The sequence below is a fragment of the Hyperolius riggenbachi genome, chromosome 4 (genome assembly GCF_040937935.1).
Source record: "Hyperolius riggenbachi isolate aHypRig1 chromosome 4, aHypRig1.pri, whole genome shotgun sequence".
NCBI lineage: Eukaryota > Metazoa > Chordata > Amphibia > Anura > Hyperoliidae > Hyperolius > Hyperolius riggenbachi.
Window position 1 is genome coordinate 9,537,223 of NC_090649.1, and position 11,494 is coordinate 9,548,716.

The following is an 11,494-nucleotide window of genomic DNA, read 5'->3' on the forward strand; positions in this document are numbered from 1 at the left end:
AATAAGGGCACTGCTGTAACGTACATATTAGGGTAGCTAAGACTACTCCGGGGCCGTTCTTGTAGTTGAAGAGATGGGTGAACTGTGACACCGCACTTAAAAAAAAAAAAAAAAAACAGCAAACAGAGAAGCTTCCCCATATTGGAGCATTGGATTTGGTCAAGTCTTAAGCCAATGTGTTGTAGGGCACAAGTAAGCTTTGGGTTAGCAGGAATGGTTGCATGGCCACCTAGCTTTTCATCCTTCCCACCCTTGCCCTGGAATCTTCCAGACTTCAAATTGCTGTCCTTTGCTGTGTGTGTTGCACCAGCATCATCCAGGGGGGCACATGATCTTTCTGAAGTCTTGAATTGAAGTCTGTAAGCAGTATCACCATGTGTCCCACTGCTTACATCTAGCAAAGTAGGCAAATAAGCAAGCTCATTTTTCTCTTGGGTATATTGCAATGGTACATGCTAGGCGAGTTTCAGTATGTAGCGTTGGTGGTATAGTGGTGAGCATAGCTGCCTTCCAAGCAGTTGACCCGGGTTTGATTCCCTGCCAATGCATGTGAGCTTGCTTTTGGCACCCTACAATTCCATGGAAGACAAGACCAAGACAAGTTCTCCGAACAGTTAGGACATCCTGCACCTGCTCAGTCTCTGGAGAGGTTCCATTCCGGTGCAGCAGACTCTACGCCAGCTTAAAGTTCTTTCTAAATGGTCAACACTTAATGCAGACACTCTATAATGTTCTAAACAAATAGCTAGCAAGGCACTAAGGCGAGCCTGTCCTTGGGTGGGCTTGAACTGCCTTTCTTTGGCTTGACAGCCGTCGCCAGGCTTTGGGTTCGATCCCCGGCTAATACTTTACTGCTGCTTCTGGGGTACAGAAAACTTCATTTGGTCACAGACACTGCCAGGGATGTCTGTTGTATCACTAAGACATGAACTTGATGCTGCTCACCCTTTTCATGAACGTGAATGAGATTCCAACGTGTCTCAAATGAATCTACATGGCTATCTGGGGTTCTCTTCGGACAACTGTTGAACACAAAAGGAAAAGCCATCCCTGGGTGGGCTTGAACCACCAACCTTTCGGTTAACAGCCAAACACGCTAACCGATTGCGCCACAGAGACTGTGCCTGCAGTTGTTGCTAAATGATTTTATGGGGATGTATGTGTGTCTTGGTCTTGTGGAGGGAGGAAGTAAATCTGCTCCAAGAAGTTTAACTCCACTTTGAAACAAAAACGGTATATATCAGATTTCTACATATATTTATATGATCCTTTCATGACAGAGGCCAGAAAGGAGTAGGCAAAGGAGTGCCCATTTTACCGTACGGCTGTGAGAGAACGCGGCAAAGCCGCCGCGTGTACTGGCGGTCAGGCGGCTGATTCTGCATCCAGCGCGGCGGTTTGTCCGCAGCAGCGTGTGTCTGGTGTGGCTGGGTCTGTTAGCTCACACAGATGGAGGAATACGTGCACGTGCGCTGAGAGGCAGAACCTTTATGACAAACAAGGAGGGATCAGTTGACCAGGTCGGTTAGCTGATCTCACGGCAAGTGGCTATTGGTTGATCGCTGATGGGTGGCGCTGGAGAGCGCTGCCCTATATATAGTCACTACTGGCCAGTTTCAGGTTGTCTGCCGTTGCGAACACTTATGTGGAAGCACTCAGACCTTAGTCAGATCCAACAGTGTGTTAGAACCCAGTGGTGCTCAGCAGAGCTCGAATATTCGAGTAGCTCGAATATTCGAGCTCTTTTCCAGCTATTCGAGCTCGGTATTCGAGCTCCGAATAGCTGTAGCTATTCGAATGGGCTATTCGAGTACACTCGAATAGCCCATTCACTATTCGAGCTATTCGAGCAAAACGGCGCTATTCGAGCTCGGTACCGAGCTCGAATAGCGTCATAGCCCAGATTGATGTCCTTAGAGCCAATCAGAGGGCTCCCAGGCCCTCTGACGGCAGCCAATCACAGAGGGGGACCCTGGCCAGCCCCTACCCTATAAATAGCGGCCTCCATGTTAGGTTTCTCCGTGCTTGCCTGAGACTTGTACAGAGAGAGAGTTGCTCCTTTGTGCTTTGGCTTAGCAAGAGCTTTATTGTGGTCATTTACCTAGCGTTTTTGCTCACATACACCTCCTATACACACCTATATTGTTGTTAGTTAGTTAGACATTGTATTTTAGTTAGTAGCTTTTGTGTTACATAGAGACAGGCCAGCTGCTGCAAGCTTACAGCTTTAGGCCTCAGGGCCTTGCCTGTGTGGGCAGCTGTCCTCCTGTCCTCTGTTTATTTCTCTCTATTCTATACCAGTATTTCTGCTGTCCTTTACTACTGATTGTATTAGTATTGTAGTTATATACTGTAACTGTACTAGGACACTCACTGTCACTGTTCATAGGCTACTAGCTGCTCCTGCGTGTGTGCACTCACTTTCTGTGTACACACTACACACACTCTATTTCCTTCTGATAACTGATTGATTATTGTAATTGATTATTGTAATTAGTTAGTTGTACTTACTGTTACTACTTACTGTACTAGGAGTCTAGGACACTCAGTCACTGTTCATAGGCTACTAGCTCCTGCGTGTGTGCACTCACTGTCTGTGTACACACTACACACACTCTATTTCCTTCTGATAACTGATTGATTATTGTAATTAGTTAGTTGTACTTACTGTTACTACTTACTGTACTAGGAGTCTAGGACACTCAGTCACTGTTCATAGGCTACTAGCTCCTGCGTGTGTGCACTCACTGTCTGTGTACACACTGTCACGTTCCGTAACTACTAGTGAGGACAGAGAGTGTCTGATTTCTGGAGATCTGCAGTATCACCAGAAATACAGATATACCTGATTATAAGTGATCTGCAGTCTCACCGATAATCCGATATATAACTAACCTCTGTCCACCCAAAATGGTCTTTTAATGATTGGTGCAAACAGTAAATAACGTATTGCTCTGTGGCGAGGGCCCACAGAGCTCAGACTGCCGTCCAGCGGCAAGGGCCCGCTGGCGGGGATGGTCGACAGGCAGGGATCGGCAACAGGTTATCAGAAATACGAGGTACAGAATCAGGAGGCAGATGCGGAGTCTAAAGGCTAGCCGGGGTTCGGCAACAGAGATCAGAGATACGAGGTACAGAGACGGTAGGCAAGAGAGTGAACGAGGGCACAGCAAGGTTGGCAACGGGTAATCAGATAGGCAACGGTACAAAAAGGATTAGAGAAACTCAGAGTCAAAGACAGGCAAAAGATCAAAGGCACAGGTAAATACAATGGTATGTTTCTTCCAGTACTTATATATTGGCGTAACCAATATATAAGTATACTGTGGATCCGAGAGCTAGCACAGAGTGTGATCGCTACAGCGGACAAGGAGTACTGGCAGTCTGCTGCTTAAATGCAGACTGTCAGTCCAGGAACCCCCACCCCCCGGATGAGGTCAGCAAGGGGTGGGGAGTGCCTCAGCAGGGCGGATCAAGGCAGCCTCCTCCTCAGGGCATAAAGGGCCTGACGCTCCGTGCGTGAGCGCGTTGCCCTGCCCTGCAATGACGACATGCGGCTGGAATGGCCGCCGGCGCTGCCAGCTGACGCGGACCGGAAGTTCGGGGATCCGGTGATGTCAGAGCCGAGAGCGGCGTCCATACTGCCAGCCGCCGAGGGGGTGAGTCTATGCCTGACATTACCCCTCCCCTGAGGCGTGGTCTCCGAACGCGCTAATGAAGGTTTATCAGGATGGGAATCGTGAAATTCCTGTATGTGTTCCTGTGCATGAAAATGATGTGCTGGTACCCAGGATCTCTCCTCCGGACCGTATCCTCTCCAATGAACCAGATACTGGAGAGAGTTCCTAAGAAATCGAGAATCTAGTATTCTCTCGACCTCATACTCAAGCTCACCGTCTACAAAAACAGGAGGAGGACCAGAGTCCACATGCACCGCGGGTTTTAATAACGACACATGAAATGTTCTTACCCCACGCATAGATTGGGGTAACGTTATCTGATAAGATACTTTATTGATTCTTTTAGCTACCGGATATGGACCTACGAATTTAGGCCCAAGTTTAGCTGATGGCTGCCGCAAGGCGATATGCCGAGTGGAGATCCAGACAAGATCCCCGGGAGAGAACTCCCACTCGGGTGAACGCTTTCGGTCAGCCTGTTGTTTCTGGAGGGAAACTGTTTTCTTTAAATTGGCATTCACTTCCCTCCATCGAGATCTTAGCGTCTCCTGCCAGGTTTCCAGGGCAGGGAAAGGAGAGGAACTGACAGGAAGGGGGGAAAACCTAGGAGATCTCCCATTAACAATCTGAAAAGGTGAAAACCCTGAGGAAGAGCTCCGAAGATTGTTGTGGGCAAATTCGGAGTATGGTAAGTATTGAACCCATTCCGTTTGATTGTCTGCCACATAACACCGGAGATACTGTTCCAGTGACTGGTTCACCCTCTCTGTCTGACCATTGGTCTGAGGGTGATAACCAGACGAAAATGAGAGCGTGATCCCCAGTACTCTGCAAAATTCCTTCCAAATTTCCGAGACAAACTGCACCCCCCTGTCAGACACTATATTCTCTGGGACCCCATGAAGGCAAAGGATGTGGATCACAAACAGATCTGCCAGTTCCTTGGCGGAAGGAAATTTTTTCAAAGGCACGAAATGAGCCATTTTAGAAAATCGATCGACAATAACCCAAATCACCGTGTTACCCTCTGAAGAAGGTAATTCCCCTACGAAATCCATGTATATGTGAGTCCAGGGCTCGGAGGGTATGGGTAGGGGTTGGAGGGTACCTACTGGGGATATATGTGAGGGTTTGCTCCGTGAGCATACTGTACAAGAGACAACAAACTCCTCGACATCCCTCCTCCAATTGGGCCACCAGACACTTCTAGATAACAATTCTCTGGTTCTAGCTACTCCAGGATGACCTGCCAGTTTGGATGAATGAAACAGCTGCAACACTTGTAATCTAAACTGTAACGGAACAAACATCAGATCAGGAGGTTTTCCTGCCGGACTGTCTGGTTGATGAGGAAGAAGAACAGAGGCAAGATCCTCCCTTGAGTCTATACAAGCCAACACCACTTTCTCAGATAAAATTGGATCTGGTTCGGAGGGCAATACCGATTCTATGTCAAAGCATCGGGAAAGAGCATCCGCTTTGACATTTTTACTTCCCGGTTTAAACGTGATAATGAAATCAAACCTGGAAAAAAATAAAGACCACCGTGCCTGTCTAGGATTTAACCTCTTAGCCCCCTTCAGATACTCTAAATTCTTATGGTCCGTATATACTGTGATCACATGTTCTGCCCCCTCAAGCCAGTGTCGCCACTCCTCAAAAGCCAACTTCACAGCAAGCAATTCCCTATTCCCGATATCATAATTTTTCTCTGCCTCAGAAAATTTTTTCGAAAAAAAAGCGCAGGGATGGAGTCTTCCCTGTGACCCGGTGTATTGTGATAAGACTGCCCCAACCCCAATCTCAGATGCGTCTACTTCCACAATAAACGGCCTGGAAGAATCGACGTGATGCAGAATGGGGGCGGAACAGAAGGCTGTCTTAAGGCTTTGAAAGGCGGAGATGGCCTCGGAAGACCAATTGACGGTGTTAGCCCCTTTTCTTGTCATATCAGTGAGAGGGGCTATCAAAGCGGCATACCCTCTTATGAATTTTCTGTAATAATTAGAAAAACCCAAAAACCGTTGTAAGGCCTTCAGCCCAACCGGTTGAGGCCAGTTCAATACAGCCGTGACTTTGCTGTTATCCATTGATAACCCGGAACTAGAAATTATATAACCTAAAAATGGAACCTCCGTGACCTCAAATAAACATTTTTCCAATTTGGCATATAATGAATTCTCACGTAATTTGAGCAAAACGTACTGAACCTGTGACCGATGTTCCTTGATATCATGAGAAAAAATCAGAATGTCATCTAAATAAACGACCACAAACCTCCCCACAACGTCCCTGAAAATGTCATTAACCAGCTCTTGGAAGACAGCGGGGGCATTACACAGGCCAAAAGGCATGACCGTATATTCGTAATGCCCGTCCTGAGTGTTGAACGCTGTCTTCCATTCGTCCCCCTGTCTAATTCTGACCAAATTGTAGGCTCCCCTGAGATCCAACTTAGTAAATATCTGGGCACCTGTGACCTGATTAAAAAGATCGTCGATCAGAGGGAGCGGGTAACGATTTTTAATCGTGATTGCGTTGAGAGCTCTGTAGTCAATACAAGGACGTAGCCCACCATCTTTTTTCTTTACAAAAAAAAAACCCTGCCCCAGCGGGTGACCTAGAGGGTCGAATGAACCCCTTCTCCAAGTTCTCCCGGATGTATTCTCTCATGGCCACTTTCTCGGGACCAGTGAGATTATAAAGGTGACCCCTGGGAGGCATGGTTCCAGGTCTGAGTTCAATCGGGCAATCATACGGTCTGTGAGGTGGTAGTGAATCAGCAGACCGTGGACAAAACACATCGGCGTAAGATACATAAGGCTGAGGGAGGCCCTGAAGAATTAAGTGAGTAGAATGAAGCGAGATTTGGGAAATACAGTGCTTCTGACAGTAGGGTGACCAGGATATTAATTGCCCAGAGGCCCAATCAATCTGTGGGGAATGCAGACGTAGCCATGGCAAACCCAAAATGATAGGACAGGACGGCATTCTAATGAGATAGAATCGTAACTTCTCACAGTGTAGAACCCCCACAGTACAAGTTAACTCAGGTGTGACCGAGACAGGTAAACTATCCTGCAATGGTGAATCGTCAATGGCCGTGACTATGATATGCTTCTCTAAAGGAATGACTGGTATGCCCATTTTTAGAGCCAGATTAGAATCCATAAAATTGGCTGCAGCGCCTGTGTCAATAAAAGCCTGCAGTAAATTGTCTTGTTTATTCCAGGAAATGGAAATGGGTAATAAGACCTTATCTCTGGGAGGTACAGAATTCTCGCCCAGGGTAGTACCTCCGACTAACCCTAGGCGGAGAAGTTTTCCGCCTTCCTGGTACAAACAGACGCGATATGACCTTTCTCCCCACAATACAGACATAGACCCTCCTTTCTCCTTCTTAACTTTTCTGTCTCAGATAGTTTGGAGTGACCCAGTTGCATGGGCTCGTCAGAGGGAGGAGAACTGGGAAGACTCATGGGAGGCTGAGGTCGCATAATGGGTCGCTGTCTAGATGACTTGTGAAAACGTACCCTGCGATCAATCTTAATAGCAAGACTTATGGCCTCATCCAGGGTTCTGGGTTCAGGATGACTTAACATTAACTCAGATACGGAGTCAGCTAACCCAGTCAGAAACCTATCTAGAAGAGACTGTGCCTCCCACCTGGTGGAGAACGACCACTTGCGGAACTCCGCAGCATAAGTCTCAACAGAATTCTGACCCTGTCTGAGTCTTTTCAATTTCATCTCAGCCGTGGCAGCAATATCTGGATCGTCATATACCACCGCCATGGCTTCAAAAAACTTCTCAACAGAGGTAAGGGCCTCATGACCTAAGGGTAAGCTATAGGCCCAGGTCTGTGAGTTGCCCTGTAAGAGGGTTTTTATAAGCGTGACTCTTTGTAATTCAGAACCAGATGAAATGGGACGCATCAAAAAATATGACTGACAGCGATCTCGAAAGTTTCGGAAATCAGAACGTTCCCCTGAAAATGGTATGGGCAACGGCATCTTAGGTTCGACAGGTGCTATAGGAGCGGGAACACCTGACGCCTGCAAGTTTTGCACAATCTCTGTTAGTCGGTTGAGCTGGACCTGCTGGTCTTTAATGGTCTGGCCCAATTGAGCAACGACTGTCGTCAGAGTATTAACCTGCTGGACCAGGGCTTCCATGTTAATTGGTCCGCTGTACTGTCACGTTCCGTAACTACTAGTGAGGACAGAGAGTGTCTGATTTCTGGAGATCTGCAGTATCACCAGAAATACAGATATACCTGATTATAAGTGATCTGCAGTCTCACCGATAATCCGATATATAACTAACCTCTGTCCACCCAAAATGGTCTTTTAATGATTGGTGCAAACAGTAAATAACGTATTGCTCTGTGGCGAGGGCCCACAGAGCTCAGACTGCCGTCCAGCGGCAAGGGCCCGCTGGCGGGGATGGTCGACAGGCAGGGATCGGCAACAGGTTATCAGAAATACGAGGTACAGAATCAGGAGGCAGATGCGGAGTCTAAAGGCTAGCCGGGGTTCGGCAACAGAGATCAGAGATACGAGGTACAGAGACGGTAGGCAAGAGAGTGAACGAGGGCACAGCAAGGTTGGCAACGGGTAATCAGATAGGCAACGGTACAAAAAGGATTAGAGAAACTCAGAGTCAAAGACAGGCAAAAGATCAAAGGCACAGGTAAATACAATGGTATGTTTCTTCCAGTACTTATATATTGGCGTAACCAATATATAAGTATACTGTGGATCCGAGAGCTAGCACAGAGTGTGATCGCTACAGCGGACAAGGAGTACTGGCAGTCTGCTGCTTAAATGCAGACTGTCAGTCCAGGAACCCCCACCCCCCGGATGAGGTCAGCAAGGGGTGGGGAGTGCCTCAGCAGGGCGGATCAAGGCAGCCTCCTCCTCAGGGCATAAAGGGCCTGACGCTCCGTGCGTGAGCGCGTTGCCCTGCCCTGCAATGACGACATGCGGCTGGAACGGCCGCCGGCGCTGCCAGCTGACGCGGACCGGAAGTTCGGGGATCCGGTGACGTCAGAGCCGAGAGCGGCGTCCATACTGCCAGCCGCCGAGGGGGTGAGTCTATGCCTGACACACACACTACACACACTTTATTTCCTTCTGATAACTGATTGATTATTGTAATTAGTTAGTTGTTTGTACTTACTGTTACTACTTACTCTTACTGTACTAGGAGTCTAGGACACTCAGTCACTGTTCATAGGCTACTAGCTCCTGCGTGTGTGCACTCACTGTCTGTGTACACACACTACACACACTCTATTTCCTTCTGATAACTGATTGCTTATTGTAATTAGTTAGTTGTACTTACTGTTACTACTTACTCTTACTGTACTAGGAGTCTAGGACACTCAGTCGCTGTTCATAGGCTACTAGCTCCTGCGTGTGTGCACTCACTGTCTGTGTACACACACTACACACACTCTATTTCCTTCTGATAACTGATTGCTTATTGTAATTAGTTAGTTGTACTTACTGTTACTACTTACTCTTACTGTACTAGGAGTCTAGGACACTCAGTCACTGTTCATAGGCTACTAGCTCCTGCGTGTGTGCACTCACTGTCTGTGTACACACACTACACACACTCTATTTCCTTCTGATAACTGATTGATTATTGTAATTAGTTAGTTGTTTGTACTTACTGTTACTACTTATTCTTACTGTACTAGGAGTCTAGGACACTCAGTCACTGTTCATAGGCTACTAGCTCCTGCGTGTGTGCACTCACTGTCTGTGTACACACACTACACACAGTCACACACTCTATTTCCTTCTGATAACTGATTGATTATTGTAATTAGTTAGTTGTACTTACTGTTACTACTTACTCTTACTGTACTAGGAGTCTAGGACACTCAGTCACTGTTCATAGGCTACTAGCTCCTGCGTGTGTGCACTCACTGTCTATGTACACACACTACACACACTCTATTTCCTTCTGATAACTGATTGATTATTGTAATTAGTTAGTTGTACTTACTGACTGTTACTACTTACTTACTTACTGTACTAGGGACACTCACTCAGTCACTGTTCATAGGCTAGCTCCTGCGCGTGTTTGCGCGTGCGTGCACTCACTGTCTGTAGTGTACACACACTAAATTTACTTGTGATTACTACTGATTATTGTAACTGCTAGTTGTACTTCCTGACTGTTACTACTTACTTACTGTACTAGGGACACTCACTCAGTCACCTCACCCACCAACCCACTCCATTAAAGTACCCCACTTTTCACCCGCCCTTTTAAAAAACTTTTGTCTATACGCCCAAAACATCGAAGATGTCTGGAAGTGGCAGCCAGCGCGGTTTGGGCAAGGGGAAGGGCAGCAAGGGAATCAGGAGGAGAGGGAGCAGCATTGTGGCAGGCCGCGGCCGCGCCACCATGCACAGTTCCGCAGCAGCAGCAGCAGCGTCAGTGGCTAACATTCCTCCCATAGCCACTGGCCGTGGACGCCTTGGGCGCCGCCCAGCAGGAGCATCTGCAACTCACGCTGCAGAGACACAGCAGCAGCAGCGTGTAGCACCTGCTCCGATTTTCCTCCAGCCGGGTCGGAAACGTCCCATTGAGGAAAAGCATGCAGACACTGTGGTGCAACTCATGACGGAGGATGAGCAGCCCGCCATCAGCTCTGCATCCGAGGCCTCCACCCTCACCACCACCACCACCACCCCTATTCGCAGCAGCCGCCCAGCAGGGTCTGGGGAGGAGGCCAATTCACCGTCACTCGCCGACCTGTCATTCAGCAGTCTTTTGACCCCAGGCATCATGAGTAAATTGTCTGCTGTTGTTGGCGATCTTGAGGAGGAGATGCTGATGGGCACTTTGGGGGATGAGGGATTGGACAGCAAGACTGTGGCGACAGTCAAGCAGCCCATCCATGCATCAGGAGAGGAGTTTGGGGGGTTATCATCCCAGCAGGACATGTTTCAGGAGGGGGAGGATGATGATGACCCGGTGACAGACAGAGAGTGGGCGCCACCACCTCCAGGGGATGTCATCCTCAGCAGCTCTGAGTAGGAGGAGGAGGATGCGCTTGTGGGCCTTGCAAGGAGGCGCATCATTGCAAGCATTGGCAGCAGTAGGCAGGTCCCACAGCCTGCTGGTGTCTCAGGCTCAGCAGCAGCAGCAGCATCTGCCAGTACCACCACCAGCCGCACCCAAGCCCCCCCCCCCAACCACCACAGGGAGACAGGCAGCAGCGCTTCCATGCCGTAGGGGGATGTTTCTGTCACCAATCTGGCGATATTTCACCATGCCCACTGTGTACAGCAAGTACGCCACTTGCAACCACTGTCAGCGGAAGTTGAGCAGAGGTGCAGACCCCTTAAAGTTCAGCACCAGCTCGCTCATCAACCACCTTGCTGCGAAACATTTCCACCAGCATGAGGAGTTTCAGAGGCTGAAGGCATCTGGTGCTGGCAGTGGCACCACACCCATCACTGCACAGCCTTCAGCAGCAGCAGCAGCAGCAACAGCAGCCACCCGCCCTCCTGCTCCTCCAGCAGCACCAGCAGGAGTGCGGAAACGCACTGCTCCTCCCCCCTCTGCAACTCCTGCCGCCGACACTGAGGCCTGTTCTGGCAGCCAGTCCTCAGTGGCCTCCTCCGCTGTGTCTGCTGATTCCCGTGCCAGCAAAAGGCCACGCCAGAGCCTTTTGAGCGAGTCCTTCCTGGGGGTGGTTAGGGCTCTGCCTCCCAGCAGCCATCGCGTGCGGCAGCTGAACGGCTTGCTGGCACGGGCCATGTGCTCCCAACTCCTGCCGTACACGCTCG